This window comes from Polypterus senegalus, chromosome 8 (assembly GCF_016835505.1).
Source record: "Polypterus senegalus isolate Bchr_013 chromosome 8, ASM1683550v1, whole genome shotgun sequence".
NCBI classification, from domain to species: Eukaryota; Metazoa; Chordata; class Cladistia; order Polypteriformes; family Polypteridae; genus Polypterus; species Polypterus senegalus.
In genome coordinates this window covers 64,659,317-64,674,907 of record NC_053161.1, presented here as the reverse complement: position 1 = coordinate 64,674,907, position 15,591 = coordinate 64,659,317, and the positions used below count along the sequence as shown (strand labels likewise).

The following is a 15,591-nucleotide window of genomic DNA, read 5'->3' as shown; positions in this document are numbered from 1 at the left end:
CTTTACATGGTAGAGTTTTAACTTGCACTTATACACTGTGTGCACAATTATTAGGCAAGTTGTATTTTTGAGGATTAATTTTAATATGGAACAAACACAGTGCTATCAGTCAATCCAAAATGTTAATAAACCTGAAACCTGAATGTTTGACAACGGAAATGTGAGTGTGAACATCATCAGGGGAATACATATGTGCGCACAATTATTAGGCAACTATTAGTGTGCAGATTTATTATGCAACTAAAGGAAAAATGAAAATTTTCCCATCTCACTTGTTTATTTTCATCTGTTATAGTGAGAATAATAAACAATCACCTCAAAATTTACAAATAAACATCTCTGACATTTCAAAAAAAATAAATCAATCAATCAATGACCAATATAGCCACCCTTCTTTCTAATAACAGTCATAAGCCTTTCCATTCATGTAGTCTGTCAGTTTTTTGATCTGTTGACGATCAGCTTTTTGTGGAGCAGTGACTACAGCCTCCCAGACACTCTTCAGAGAGGTGTATTATTTTTCTCCCCCGTAAATCTAGCGTTTAAGAAGTGCCCACAAGTTCTCGATAGGGTTTAGGTCAGATGAGGAAGGGGGGCCATGTCATTATTCCTTCATCTTTAAGGCCTTTACTGGCTGGCCACGCAGTGGAGAACTTCGATGCAAGTGATGGAGCATTGGCCTGCATAAAAATCATGGTCTTTTTCCTGTATCACTGTTTGAAGAAAGTGTCTTCGAAAAACTGGCAGTAGGTTTGGGAGTTGATTTTGAGTTCATCTTCAATGCAAAAGGTCCAACTAGCTCATCTTTAAAAATACCAGCTCATACCAGTACCCCACCTCCACGTTGGAGTGGAGCTCTGTGCCCATTACTGATCCACAGGTCCATCCATCTGGTCCATCAAGAGTCACTCTCATCTCATCGGTCCATAAAACCTTTGAAAAAAATCTGTCTTCAGATATTTCTTGGCCCAGTTTTGACGTTTCAACTTATGTTTCTTGTTCAGTGGTGGTTGGGTTTCAGCCCTCCTTACCTTGGCCATGTCTTTGAGCACTGAACACCTTGTACTTCTGGGCACTCCAGGTAGGTTGCAGCTCTGGAATATGAAAGTACTGGAGGATAATGGGTTCCTGGTAGCTTCACGTTTGATTCTTCTCAAATCTTTGGCAGCTAATTTGCATCTTTTGTTCTCAACACGTTTCTTGCGACCCTGTTGACTATTTGCAACAAAATGTTTGATGGTTCTGTGATCACACACCAATATCTTAGCAATTCCAAAAGTGCTGCATCCCTCTGAAAGACTTTTTACAATTTTTGACTTTTCAGAGTCAGTTAAATCTCTTTTTTGGCCCATTTTGCCCGAGGAAAACTAGCTGCCTAATAATTCTGCACACCTTGATATAGGGTGTTGATCTCCTTAGGCCACACCCTCCCTCATTACACAAATACACATCACCTGACGTGCTTAAATCCAATAAGCATTCAAGTTAATACAGCTTGGAGTTGGAATATACGCATAAAAATGATGATATGGTCAAAATACTCACTTGCCTAATAATTGTGCACACAGTGTAGATGTAGCGGCGAACTGTGTTAACTAATTATGGACAGTAGATGATGAAATCCCTAGATTCCTTGCAATTGTACGTTGAGAAACGTTCTTAAACTGCTGGACTATTTGTCCACGCAGTTGTTCACAAAGTGGTGAACTTCGCCCCATCCTTGCTTGTGAACGACTGAGCCTTTTGGGGATGCTCCTTTTATACCCAACTAGCAAAATACCCGCACTTCGCAGTGGAGAAGAAGTGTGTTAAAGAAGTTATGAAAAAGAAAAGGAAACATTTTAAAAATAACGTAACATTTGCTTTCTATTTGTTTGCATAAGCACAGTCCTTCACCAGCAATTATTTAATGTTAGCTCAGACCCGGCACTTAAAAGTTTCTGTCGCACTTTTGCTGAGTTTGTGCAAACACTATTCTATCCCTAACCATCTCATTTTCGTTTGCATAAGCACAGTCCTTCACCAGCAATTTTAACTTAGTTACAGAGTGATCAAAAGTCTCGTTTATCCACCCGTGTCCTCTCATTAAACTTGTATCTTGCGAATATCGTATTCGTCTTAGGCATAACAAACGCCAGCAGCAGCGTGTCTATGAACTTAATTTAAAGTTAAGCTTTACACCTTGCTTTCCTATTTGTTTGCATAAGCACAGTCCTTCACCCGCAAATTTAACTCCGTTATAAAGTGATCCAAAGTCTCGTTTATACCTCGTGTCGTCTCATTAAACTTGTATCTCGCGAATATCGTATTCGTCGTAGGCATGACAAACGCCAGCGGCAGCGTGTCTATAAACTTAATTTTAAACTTACGGTTTACATCGTGCTTTGTTTCCACAGTAGCTGCACTTATGAATATGCTTGTATGCATCCCTCGCTTCATATTTTTTTGGTGCCTTCTCAATTGTGTAATGCGTTTTTGTTCAGTGCTCTTTGGAGCTCTTCTTTGTTCTCTACGTACTGCGTTCACAGTCAGTTCATGTGAGCCGCTCTCTTGTGTGATCTTGCGATGTCCACGGCTTTATTTAATGTTAGCTAAGACCTGGCACTTAAAAGTTTCTCTCGCACTTTTGCCGAGTTTGTGCCAAACACTAGACCATCTCATCTTCGTTTGCATAAACACAGTCCTTCACCTGCAAATATTTACCTTATGTGGGCAGGCACTCAATTACGTGGGAGGCGTGATGATGCGGGACTCAACTCCGCCTCACATGGCGACCGAGCTGCAGGCTATGGCCGTATATATGGTCAAAAGTAGGTTCCAGTTATGACCGTTATGCGTAGAATTTCGAAATGAAACCTGCCTAACTTTTGTAAGTAAGCTGTAAGGAATGAGCCTGCCAAATTTCAGCCTTCTACCTACACGGGAAGTTGAAGAATTAGTGGTGAGTCAGTCAGTCAGTCAGTCAGTGAGGGCTTTGCCTTTTATTAGTGTAGATCATGACAAACACCTGTTTCCAATTAACCTGTTCACCTGTGGAATGTTCAAAACAGGCGTTTTTTGAACATTCCTCAACTTTCCCAGTCTTTTGCTGCCCCGTCCCAGCTTTTTTGGAACGTGTTGCAGGCATCAAATTCAAAATGAGTGAATATTTGCAAAACAACAATAAAGTTTATCAGTTTGAACATTAGATATCTTGTCTTCGTAGTGCATTCATTTGAATATAGGTTGAAAAGGATTTGCAAATCATTGTATTCTGTTTTTATTTACGTTTTACACAACGTCCCAACTTCATTGGAAATATATAGAAAGGTGCTATATTGTGCCCGACCTGGCAAAGACTTGACACGGGAGGCACATATAAAAGAAAAGACTTTTATTTTTTCTTCCCCGTGACCCACAGGTAATACACAGTCCCAAGCACTAATCCCTTAGTCACCTCACTCCTCTCTTTCACCACCACTCCTCCACAGCTTTGTCCTGCTTCCACCCAACTCTGGCCAACGAGTGGTAGTTTCTGGCTCCCTTTTATGAGGCACCTGGAAGTGCTCCAGGTGGTTGATTGCTGGCCTCCAGCTGCACTTCCAGGTGCGTCGAAACCAGTGCCCAAAAGGGGCCAGTCATTTCTGGTGCAGCACCCCCTGGTGGTGCCTGCGGAACCCCACAGAGCTGCACAGAACTCCAATCCCCATGAAGCCCTGGGGGAGTACGAGGCACCGCTGCAACCCAGTGATGCTGTCACCTACTGTCCAGAGGGAGATACTGGGCTTCCCACCCTTGTCCTCCTGGCAGATGTGGTGAAGGGGCGTCCCGGCCAGGCATGGGGCCTGGCCATCTGCCACAACAAATATTATATATATATATATATAAAATTAATTAATATATATAAATAATATATATATATATATATATATATATATATATACAGGTTACGAACATCCGACCTACGACTTATGATCGAGGCCGCAGCTGCGACACATGCGCCTCAGTAATTGCCGCTCCCTCAGGCGGCTCCCACCGGCAAGCGGTTTCATTGCCCGCCCACCACTGCTGCCCTGTTCCTTCTTGGTGAGCGGCTGGTAATCCTGCAAGAGGTGACCCGGATGTAGCTGAACGGAGGCCATTGAGGGTGAACGGGGCGGTGGGGGTAGCATTGTAGTGTGCATCGGATGGCTGCCTGTTGAATGGGGGTGATTCATTACCCACCTTTGGCCGCACCATGTTCTCTCTCAATGGGCGGACGCTGCAGGCAGCATACCGTAGTGTAGGTGACTGTGATGGTGGGCTGGTGATGAACCACCCGTCGATGCTCCCATTCATTCTCATAGCAAGCCTACTTGTACTGTTATGTACATAGCAGGAAGTTATCTCTTGTCAGTACATCAGACGTGTTGATGACTGGTGCCTTCCTGCTGTGATAATGTGTACAGTGCTGTGCAGAAGAGCTCATCTTAATCTTTTGTCTTCACCCTTCAACAATGTCTCTGAAACACAAATCTGATGCAAGTGCTGGTGATACAGTAAAGAAGAGAAAAACCCTCACCATTGAAAATAAAGCAGAAATAATAAAAAGGTCAGAGAGAGCTGAAACCCCATCATTCATTGGCAGAGCACTTGGTTACAGTGGGCCAATAACAGCATTTATTAAATTTATGTACCTGTTCTGACTTGCATACAAATTCAATTTAAGTGCAAACCTACAGTCCCTATCTCGTACGTAACCTGGGGACTGCCTGTGTGTGTGTGTGTGTGTGTGTGTGTGTATGTATGTATGTATATATATATATATATATATATCTATATATATATATATATATATATATATCTATCTTATCAATGTATGTGTTAATAATATTAATGACACACAACATTTAAGTTATTTACAGGAAATGCTAGATTAAACATTTTTAAGGATAAATGTATAAGCACTGTTGTATTCAGTTTTCTTGTTTCAAATGTGCATTCATTTTAATTTATTTGCTTAAACTAAAATACAAGTCTTGATTGATCCTCCTTATTCTTTGTGCATTTTCTTGCATTATATTTTCATTGGAAAGTAGTATTTCTCTTATAGGATACATAAACCATTATTTACTCTACATTGCAATACTTATCAGATTCTTCCAGAAAACATTTTACTTATGCTAATTATTTTTGGCAATATGGTCAATCAGTTGTAAATCCTTAAATCATTCTTAATGGTCTTAATGGCATTGAGATCAGAGTGTATTGACATTAGTATATGAAATTGAAGAGCCCTTCAAACCTTGATCCCCTCTTTTTCTTTTCCAGATCACTCCACCTTCTTCACTTCTTACACCCTATTGCTAGTGCTGCTGTTCTGCTGGCAGCTTTTATTTGCATACACGGCAAGCCCCACAAGTCTATCCGAACGCTTCTTCATGTTCAGAATAGGATACATTGTATCAGATTATCTCCCTCACTACATCATTATTGACAAATACAAAAATTAATGTTGGCTAATTTTTCTTTTTTTTTTCTCAATAATGTCACCAAATTTCAGGGAAATCTGTTAATGTGTTTTTGCAATTGTAGGGTATTTAGCTTTTCTTTTGTGGGGAGTGGCTATTCCTAATTATTAATATATCAAATTGCCCTATCCTAGTGGACACCTACTGAAGTAGATGGACCATGTTACCAAATTTCAACTTTTTAATTAAATGGGAAATAGTATTTTTGCTGATGAGTGAGTGAGTCAGCCAGTCAGTCAACCTGCCTGCATTTTTTTTCATAGATATAGATGGAGAGGGAGATGTAAATGTTAATGTGTGATAATAAGTTATTTAATGACTGTAGCACAAGTTAAAAATAAATTTGAAGATCAACAAATTCATAAGATAACTATGAGTAATTCAGATGCTATAGAAACATATTTCATAACATTTTTGGACATATTGTGCAGCCCTAATTTTTTGTGATTTTTCTATTAATTTAAAGTTAGTCCAGTGTTCAACACTGTTAGATTAGAGAATGAGTAAAAAGTAAGAACTTCTGACTTTTGAGGAATTATGCAGATGTTTTTCTGTTGGTATTAAGGGGCCCCAGTAGTGTTTCTTGACACACTTCTGAAAAATTTGTTGGCTTAAAGTTCTTAGTGTTAGTGTGTCAGAAAGAGAATGTACAACATTGTTAACGACACTCAGTTTTATTTTAATTTTCGTCTTTGCTACTACCTCCTGGGGGTCTAGAATGTATCTCATAACTGAGCTTGAACTTTTAATTAGGTTGTAGATTCAGTGGACCTGTCTTGCAGTGATTTTACTAGCCCAGCACACCACAGAGTTGAAAATCGCACTAGTCATCGCAGAATTGTAGAAGATTTGAAGGATGTCACTTCCAACATTAAAGGAACACAATCTCCTAAGGAAAAAAGGTTGATTTTCCCATTTTTATATAATTCCTCAGAGACTAGTCTAGCCTGTCATTGATATGGACCGGCCTTGAATAGTGCCCAGGTGTAGATGGTCTTTAGTGATGTAAAATTCAACATTTTCTTATTTTTTTTTTTTAATGTTCAGATGCAGACAATGCCTTCTGCACGAAGAAACAAAAAAATCTTCTTTGTGATTCCTCTGTCTCATCCCCCTTATCAACCCCATAAATGCAGGATCATTACAAAATTTCTGGAAGTGATGTGGTCTTGTGTTATATTTATCATTATTACTAAAGATGATACAAGATGACCACTAAAAATACACACAGAGTGATTCTAGAAGTGACGAGTTTTCTAAAGTTTATTTTGGTAATGTTACTGTTATAAAGGGCCCCTGTCCTTGAAATTTCTCCATCACATAAAATTGCATTTTGCTTCATTGATTGGTTTATTATTTGAAAATTTTCAAACAGCAGATTAAACCCATCTGTAAACAAGTTTTAATCACATGGGACCAAGTCTAGAGAGTGGGATGGGTGTGGCATCTCTTCAAATCCATAACTTCAGGAAGTCTTTGCCTCCTTTTAAAGTGTAAGTGGGGCATTGCCAAAAGCTAAAGGCAAATTTTGTTTCCCTTTAACCGAATGCTACAAAGCAAATACCGATACACTTATGTTCAGGATTTAATTGATATCTTAACAAAATTATAAACCTCATATTGGCCTAGAAAAGCTTTTAATCGCATGTTTTCATGTGGCATGGAAATAAAGTTTGACATATTAGAAGCCATAGGTGACCAATGCTGTACAATGACAAATATTCTGAAAAATGTCCGTGGGGGGAAAAAATGAAGAGAACACTCTTGATCATTGAGTGATCGGAAAGATGTATCTGCATTTGAATTGCATTTCCTGTTTATGATGTGCATTTATTTTTCCTGAAGTGTCTATTTAACGATAATTTTAGTAAACAAATGCATGTTTTTCATATTGAGAGGAAGACAAATGCAGAGTCAAGAGCAAGAGGAGTTGTGGAGACGATAGGTGTTGTGCTGAGGAAAAATTGATCAAATTCGTTTGAACATGTGCAGTGAGAGGCATAGAATAATCTGGTGAAGGAGTGTAACAAGGTGGTGGTGGAGGGGCTGAATTAAAAAAAAAAACAAAACATGTCCAGGTCTGGAGAGAATAGAAGAAAAAGATTTAAGTGGCAAGCAGCTATCCTGGGTAAACCCAGCAAGTAGCTGTTAAACCAGCGATGAGCTTCTCTAAATTATTATTGGTCAGTGAGATTAGGTCCTCATTAGTCAAACATTCTAGCCTCGGATGATGCCTAATTAGAACTGAAGCACCTTTTTTGTAGAATTTACATATATCTCTCTGCCAACTGAGGCAAATAAAGGTCAGCTTGATTTGCCAAAAATGGAATCAGTTGTGGTATGTATGTTTTTCTTTCATATTTCCACGGATCATGCACCACTGAACACACCTAGCATTCTAGTGGTTATGCTTATTTCTTGTTATATTGAATATTTTTATTCATTTGTAGTTTAGCTTCTATATTACTGGACATATATAGAGTTTAGTTCCTCTTTGTAGCATTGTTCTTAGGTGCTCCAATTAGTATTAGTATTTTTCTGATTATACTTAAATACTTTACATTCAATGATTGGTTTTATTTGTGTATTCTCTCTATATACTTTATACTGCATAATATTCTTATAGTTACTGAATCAAATTAAGTGTTGCAGAGGGCTGAAATATTTGTATTTAGTACAGGCTAGAAAGCAGTCTTGGGAATAATTTTTATTGAGATCCAGAGCACTGGAGGACCAAGACTGACACAGAATGTACACACTTACCACATACAAATTGAATCACACTGACCACTATTAAGCTATATCATAAAATTGTACATAAATAAATATGACCTGTTTTGAATAAAGAGCATTAGGAGTTGATTGTGATTAATTTCTGTTTCATAAACAGTGTGCCAAATTTTACCGTGCAACACATTTATTTTCTTTATTTTTTAATTATTTCTTTGAATCTACAGTATAGATGGCTACATTCTGTATCAGTTTTATCAGATGCTGGCATCAAGTGCACGGGCACTTTAAACTGACTGTTTATTTCATATGACTGTTCTAAAGATCTGAAAAACCATAAGTAACAGGTGAACTTCAGAGTACTTTCTGTAATCTGCATAATACAAGATTTACATGCTTTATACTTTATGGTCTGGTTGTTAGTCAGTTTGTTTGTTCAATTGGTCTAAAATGGGATACCCTGTAAATTGCTCCCCCTATATTGCTTTTATGTATGAACCCTCCTCCCCCCATACTTACTTCTTACCAATAACATTTAATGTCTAAATTTCTAAAGTATGGGTAAAAACACTAAAGAAGCCAAGTACAATACAACACTATTTATTTTTGTATAGCCCAAAAGCATGCAAGAAGTGCCACAATGGCCTTTAACAGGCCCTGCCTTTTGACAGCCGCCCAGCCTTGATTCTCTAAGAAGACAAGGAAAAACTCCCAAAAAAAACCCTTGTAGGGAAAAAAATGGAAGAAACCTTGGGAAAGGCAGTTCAAAGAGAGATCCCTTTCCAGGCAGGTAGGGCATGCAGTGGGTGTCAAAAAGGAGGTCAATACAATACAATACACAAAACAAAACACAAGTAATCCTCAATACAGTATAATAGTAAAATAAAAATTTTACAAGTACAGATAAGAATTTAGCAGTAGATGATATTACATAATAAGATTTGGGTCATAGTAAAAATTGTTTGATAGTCTTTGCAGTAGGAGAGTGAAAAGAAAATTAAAGTACAAGTAGGGGACCCATCACTCATGTAAAATGATTATTACAATGGTTACAGTTACCCGTAACAATAACGTGTGTCATGTGTCATTCTCTAACCTGCTATATCTTAACACAGGGTCACGGAGGTACGTTAAAATGCCAAATGTTGCTGTTTCTTTGGTCATAGGATTAGTTTGTAGACAACAGGGGACAAAAAACATTGTTTTGCATGAGATAAAAAAAACTTAAGAATAAAGTGCTGCCTTTAGGAATTTATAGAAGTACAAATAAAATGCATATCAACATATTGCATGTCGATTAGCTCATTCAGTAAAGATTTCACTGTATTCTGCTCAGTTGATAATAATGACCCTGTACCCTATTGTTTTCAATATGTAGCATATACTGTGTATGTATCAAGTTTGTCTCTGTCTCCCTCTACTGGTTGTATTTAAAAAAATTTTTTTCAAAGTTGAACTATATAAGGTAGTAAACATTAAATAAATAAGGCAGTAAACAGTCAATAAATATCGGAAAGCTTTTGTCTTATGAAAGACGGGTGGATATCTGGACGGTGATTGTGACATTGACATAAATGTCTTGTAAAAGTGTCGATACCGTTGGCCAATTCTGTAATTTTACTGAAGAACAAATCCATTATTTCAAAGCACTGAAACATTGTAAACATCTCAGAAAAAAAATCCCAAGTTTGTTCTGGTTACTTGGATGATAGTTCTGCATCACAGTGTTCAAATAATACCATAGATTATCAAATATAATGAGATAAGGGCTTTGCGTGAACTATTTTAAGACATTCCCCTTTTTGTCTTTTAGTTGTGGATCATTGTCCTACGAAAGGATGTAATATGATTAACCTCAATTTTTTTTTACCAGTCTGAAATGGATTCTCATGTAGTATTTGATTGTATTTTCCAACATCCATTTTTCATTTTACTTTAACCAGATGCACAGTCCGTGCTGAAGAAAAGCAGCCCCACAGCATAATGCTACTGACACTATACTTCACTGTAAGTATGTTGTTTTTTAGGGCGTGTGCAGTGTTGCATATATACCTACATACACATACATATCTCTTTAAACTGTGGACAATTGCAACCACAATACCTTTTTCCACTTTGCAAGTGGGCCTCTCTTGTGATTTCTGGCAAACTGCAGAAATACTTTAAAATGGTTCTTGAGTAATAGCTTCTTTTGTGCCCCACTCTCACATAGGCCTGTATTATGCAGAGCTCCTAGTTACTTTGTTTGGTGCACCTCAAATCCAAACACATTCAGAGTGAATGCTGGTCTCTATGTGGCTTCCCTTGCAAATTTCCCTTGTTTGTGCAGAGAGTTGTGAGGCACAGCTACTTTTTTAGTTATCTGGGTGGTTTCCTCTTCCTTATAATTGAACCATCATGATCACTACTTGCTGTAATATACAAACACTTGGATATTGTTTTGTATCCTTTTCCTAATGTATGTGACGGTGCAGGTCGGCTCCATGCTTCAACTGTACTCCCTTCCGGGGGCTTCTTTACCCTGATACCATTAATAATGTAGCCGGATGTGCCTGACAAACAAGAGCACACACGATGCAAGGGATAGGTGCACAAGTGTCAAAGTGCTTTTATTAACCTCTTCGAAATCAAACTGTGTCCCAGCGAATGTGCAGTGCTTTGTCTATCTATAAAAAATCCATTAACACTAGAATCCCTGAAGCATATGAAAAAACACGTAATCCCGGTCCACTTTAAATTCCTTCACACCTCTCCATCAGCGTGTTTTGTTTCATAAATGTGTTGATCAGTGTAAGCAACCTGCTGAGCCCACACCCCTCCCCCCATCCTCCCACCCCAAAACCAACGCACCTCATGTCACAAAGAAGATTCTCAGAGATAAAGTCTGTTTATCTGGTTGTGTGATGTATGGAATTGTAGAGAGTAAATAATATATCATCATTTGGAATACATACAATTCATGTGTGTTCCGTGTCTACAATGATCTGTGTAAATTGTAGGATGAAATGTGACGCAGGAATTGTTGAACATATGACAAAAAAAAAGTTTTTCAAATTTTAGTAATAATTAACAAAATGTAGACATGAAGTGTATAATGTATAAAGACTGAAGTCCACATTTCAAATAAACACTTTCACAAAAGGTACAAGTATAACAAAACAATTGCGCTTTTATTCAAGAAAATAACTGCAGAAAAAAGAACTTGGGTTAAGGTACAACATTGACACAACCGCTTGGATGGTACAATGGTAAGAACTGCTGACTTGTAATCAAGAGGTTCCCGGTTTGATCCCTGGCACCTCCGTGTAGTGAGCCGCTCTTAAAAGTATACATTTGAGTCTGTAACAGTCAGTGTAAATTTATGGTACTTGTAAAGGTTATTGTTGTTTTTTTTTTTGTTTGTTTTGTTTTTTTTAGTCGCATTCAAACTCCCCCTGATATGACACTGCTTGTTTTCAAATAAAGACGTGCTATAACAGAGGTGAACTCAGATGAGGATGAGGGTTCTGCATCTGAGAAAGGGAACAGAAGCCCTCCCCGCAAGAAATGTCCACTCACACATAGAACAACGCAGCTGCACCAGGCGTAACATTAATATGTTACTTATATAAAAGCCAGATCGAATGTTATTTATTTTGATTTATTTACTTATCTTCCTATAGCGTAAAGTCACAAGTAGACTGCAGAGCTAGCTGTGTTTTATCGACACGGGCATGCTCACAAAGTACAAGTGTACTGAAATGACTTTAGCTGCAGGTGGAAGCTCCTGTTGTTATGGTTCTGCCTTCTGCAGGTGGAAGCTCCTGTTGTTATGGTTCTGCCTTTGTCCAGAAGTGGTTTCATAAGCTTTATGAACTTAGTGTCAGAAAATCTTTCTCCCATGGGACGACTGGGATCTTTTCCTGAATAAGGACTAGAATTGCACAGGATTAGCTAGGACTAGCATTAGGAAAATAATACTTATTTACAGTTGTGTAGAGCGTGACAGGAATATCTTGATCACCTATTTAGCAATTTTTTGCCCAGAAGTTTTGGAAATTTTAGAAAGGGGCATATTGTACCTGAGTCTTTGGTGTTTGTTTACTGTTGCATGGTGTTCCTTTTCACATCCTAATGTTATGTATTGTGGTCTATGGCTTGCTTGTCATCACGGCCAATACCCCCAGGCCGCCAGATGGAGCTCTCCCTGCAGCATGGAAGTGCCCCGGATACCAGCAGGGAATCATGGACTATGGAGTTTTCCTCTACAAACCTGCTGGATACCCCAGGGGTCAACAGAGGACGCTGCAGGGAGGCCCAGAGAATCACATGTGCCCTATAACCCGGAAGTGCGTCATAGGCAAAGCGACAGCAGGAATGATGTACTTCTGGGATGAAGAAAAGGACTTTTTATCTGACCCGGAAGTGATAAGGAATCATGTACTGAAGGATGGGAAACACTTTAGGGTCAGGGACTACAAAGGACTATGGGAAATCCCCAGACGTGGAGCTGAGCTGGGTGGAAGGGTGGCAACGCGTCTGGGAGTGTGGAGGATTGCTGTGATTATTGGTTTATTATTAATGAGTATTGTGGATAGGAGGGTGCTTTGTGCATTGTTGTTTTTGAATAATGTCAACTTTTGGACTTTTATCTGGTGTCTTTTTGTCTTGGACAAGGGTTCAAGGGAGTGATAGCACCCCCTATCTGTCACAGTATATAAAATGGCAATCAAAATCTCCTTTTCTTAGCTCTACACATGATGAAATGCGTATCTTAGAATTTTTATGAATACTCAATTTAGTATTAGTCCTGAACCATAATTCACTTGCTGTGACAGAACCAACAACTAATGAGTGGTGAGATTTTAGCAACTGCAGTCCTTAAATTTTAATGTACCTTGCTGAGAAAAATGTGGCACTGCATGAAGGTAATGGTGTGATGCACTTTTGTCCATAAACTAAATACATTCCCACAGCTCTCCCCCTCGTTCAATGATTTAAATTATAATGTAAACCAAACAACAGTGGTTTGATCTCTTACTGATTATAACTAGTGATGATCAGTGAATTTTGCCAAAGCATTATTCACAGTGAATTTGTTGCGTTCGCATTTGCCTTTGCTCGTCGAATTATGTACTGATAATTCGGCAGGTTTAGGAGAACTTGTTTCCCATAGTGCCCCTTAATGTTTTGCGAGGCCAGCACATCTCCCAGAGTTGTAGCAGCTAACACTGGATGGGACCGCCACCAGGGTACATAATGCTGATTATTTACATTACATACTCTGCATGACTTAGTGGTAGAATAGATAAGTAAATAATGCAGGTTCTCAAAATTTTATTTTTATGAAACATATAAAGCATAAATAATGAGTTGTCTCTGCTTTTCTCCAAATGTGCAGGTCGATCTTCAGGTTTTTTTTTCAATGATTAACTGGTGGAGGCCAATGTAAAGCAATTGTGCTCTCCTTAGACACCTGTTTCACCGATATAAAAAGTTACAGTTTACACAACATAGGGATTGAAGACTTATTTAAACAGGCATATTTATTTTTTTTTTTCTGCAGAGTGTTTTATTTCATAAAGTCATAAAATAAAACTTTGTTACATTTCCCGGCAATAATATCAGAGAAAAAAATAAGTGTTCAATTTGTTATTCATTAAATTTAGATAATGGGTCTAGAGTCTGAGTGTTTGGCAAAACACTGTATGTATTTAAAACTCCAGGCACAGATGGTGCACAGATGATGGCAAGTTACACACTGTAAGGGTCATTTTTTTCAATTAAAAGCTAATGAGGTGTTGAATCTTCAACTCTCTTATGCTTTTTGCAGCTCAGTTTAAACTAATGTTAAATTTTTAAATCCCAGGCATTTTCAATTCCAGTACCTCTAACTACAGAAATGTTATGTTTAGTTATAAAACGAGATAACTCCTTCCCAGTTCTTGGCCCCATTAAAACATTTAGCATGCCCATTTAGTAATAGCTAAAAGTATTTGAGCATGAAGTATTTACCAATGGCTATTGTGGGGAACAGCTATAAACCATGAATCCATTCGATTGAGTCTTCAAAAAGAACTATCCACTTAGTTCCCTGTAAAGGGACAGTAGAGACCCTAAGATACAGTGCATCCGGAAAGTATTCACAGCGCATCACATTTTATGTTACAGCCTTATTCCAAAATGGATTAAATTCATTTTTTTGCCTCAGAATTCTACACACAATACCCCATAATGACAACGTGAAAAAAGTTTACTTGAGGTTTTTGCAAATTTATTAAAAATAAAAAAACTGAGAAATCATAAGTATTCACAGCCTTTGCTCAATACTTTGTCGATGCACCTTTGGCAGCAATTACAGCCTCAAGTCTTTTTGAATATGATGCCACAAACTTGGCACACCTTTCCTTGGCCAGTTTCGCCCATTCCTCTTTGCAGCACCTCTCAAGCTCCATCAGGTTGGATGTGAAGCGTCGGTGCACAGCCATTTTAAGATCTCTCCAGAGATGTTCAATCGGATTTAAGTCTGGGCTCTGGCTGGGCCACTCAAGGACATTCACAGAGTTGTCCTGAAGCCACTCCTTTGATATCTTGGCTGTGTGCTTAGGGTCGTTGTCCTGCTGAAAGATGAACCGTCACCCCAGTCTGAGGTCAAGAGCGCTCTGAAGCAGGTTTTCATCCAGGATGTCTCTGTACATTGCTGCAGTCATCTTTCCCTTTATCCTGACTAGTCTCCCAGTTCCTGCCACTAAAAAAGATCCCCACAGCATGATGCTGCCACCACCATGCTTCACTGCAGGGATGGTATTGGCCTGGTGATGAGTGGTGCCTGGTTTCCTCCAAACATGACGCCTGGCATTCACTCCAAAGAGTTCAATCTTTGTCTCATCAGACCATGAGAATTTTGTTTCTCATGGTCTGAGAGTCCTTCAGGTGCCTTTTGGCAAACTCTAAGTGGGCTGCCACGTGCCTTTTACTAAGGAGTGGCTTCCGTCTGGCCACTTTACCATACAGGCCTGATTGGTGGATTGCTGCAGAGATGGTTGTCCTTCTGGAAGGTTCTCCTTTCTCCACAGAGGACCTCTGGAGCTCTGACAGAGTGACCACCGGCTTCTTGTTCATCTCCCTGAGTAAGGCCCTTCTCCCCTGATCGCTCAGTTTAGATGGCCGGCCAGCTCTAGGAAGAGTCCTGGGGGTTTCCAACTTCTTCCACTTACAGATGATGGAGGCCACTGTGCTCATTGGGACCTTCAAAGCAGCAGAAATTTTTCTGTAACCTTCCCCAGATTTGTGGTCTCGGAGGTCTACAGACAATTCCTTTGACTTCATGCTTGGTTTGTGCTCTGACATGAACTGTCAACTGTGGGACCTTATATAGACAGGTGTGTGCCTT

The 15,591-nt window shown here is 38.9% G+C and overlaps 1 protein-coding gene across 6 annotated transcripts in view; it reads left to right on the top strand.

The window, feature by feature from the left end:
- Positions 1 to 15,591, top strand: part of znf800a (zinc finger protein 800a) — a 159,013-nt gene that overhangs the window by 49,516 nt on the left and 93,906 nt on the right. For 2 of the 6 annotated variants that reach the window (XM_039761178.1, XM_039761174.1), the window contains exon 3: positions 10,163 to 10,226. The exons of the other annotated variants lie outside the window; for them this stretch is intronic. The gene's annotated coding sequence lies outside the window, so the exon portion shown is untranslated. The remainder of the gene's footprint in view (positions 1 to 10,162; positions 10,227 to 15,591) is intronic. 6 annotated transcript variants of the gene reach the window in all.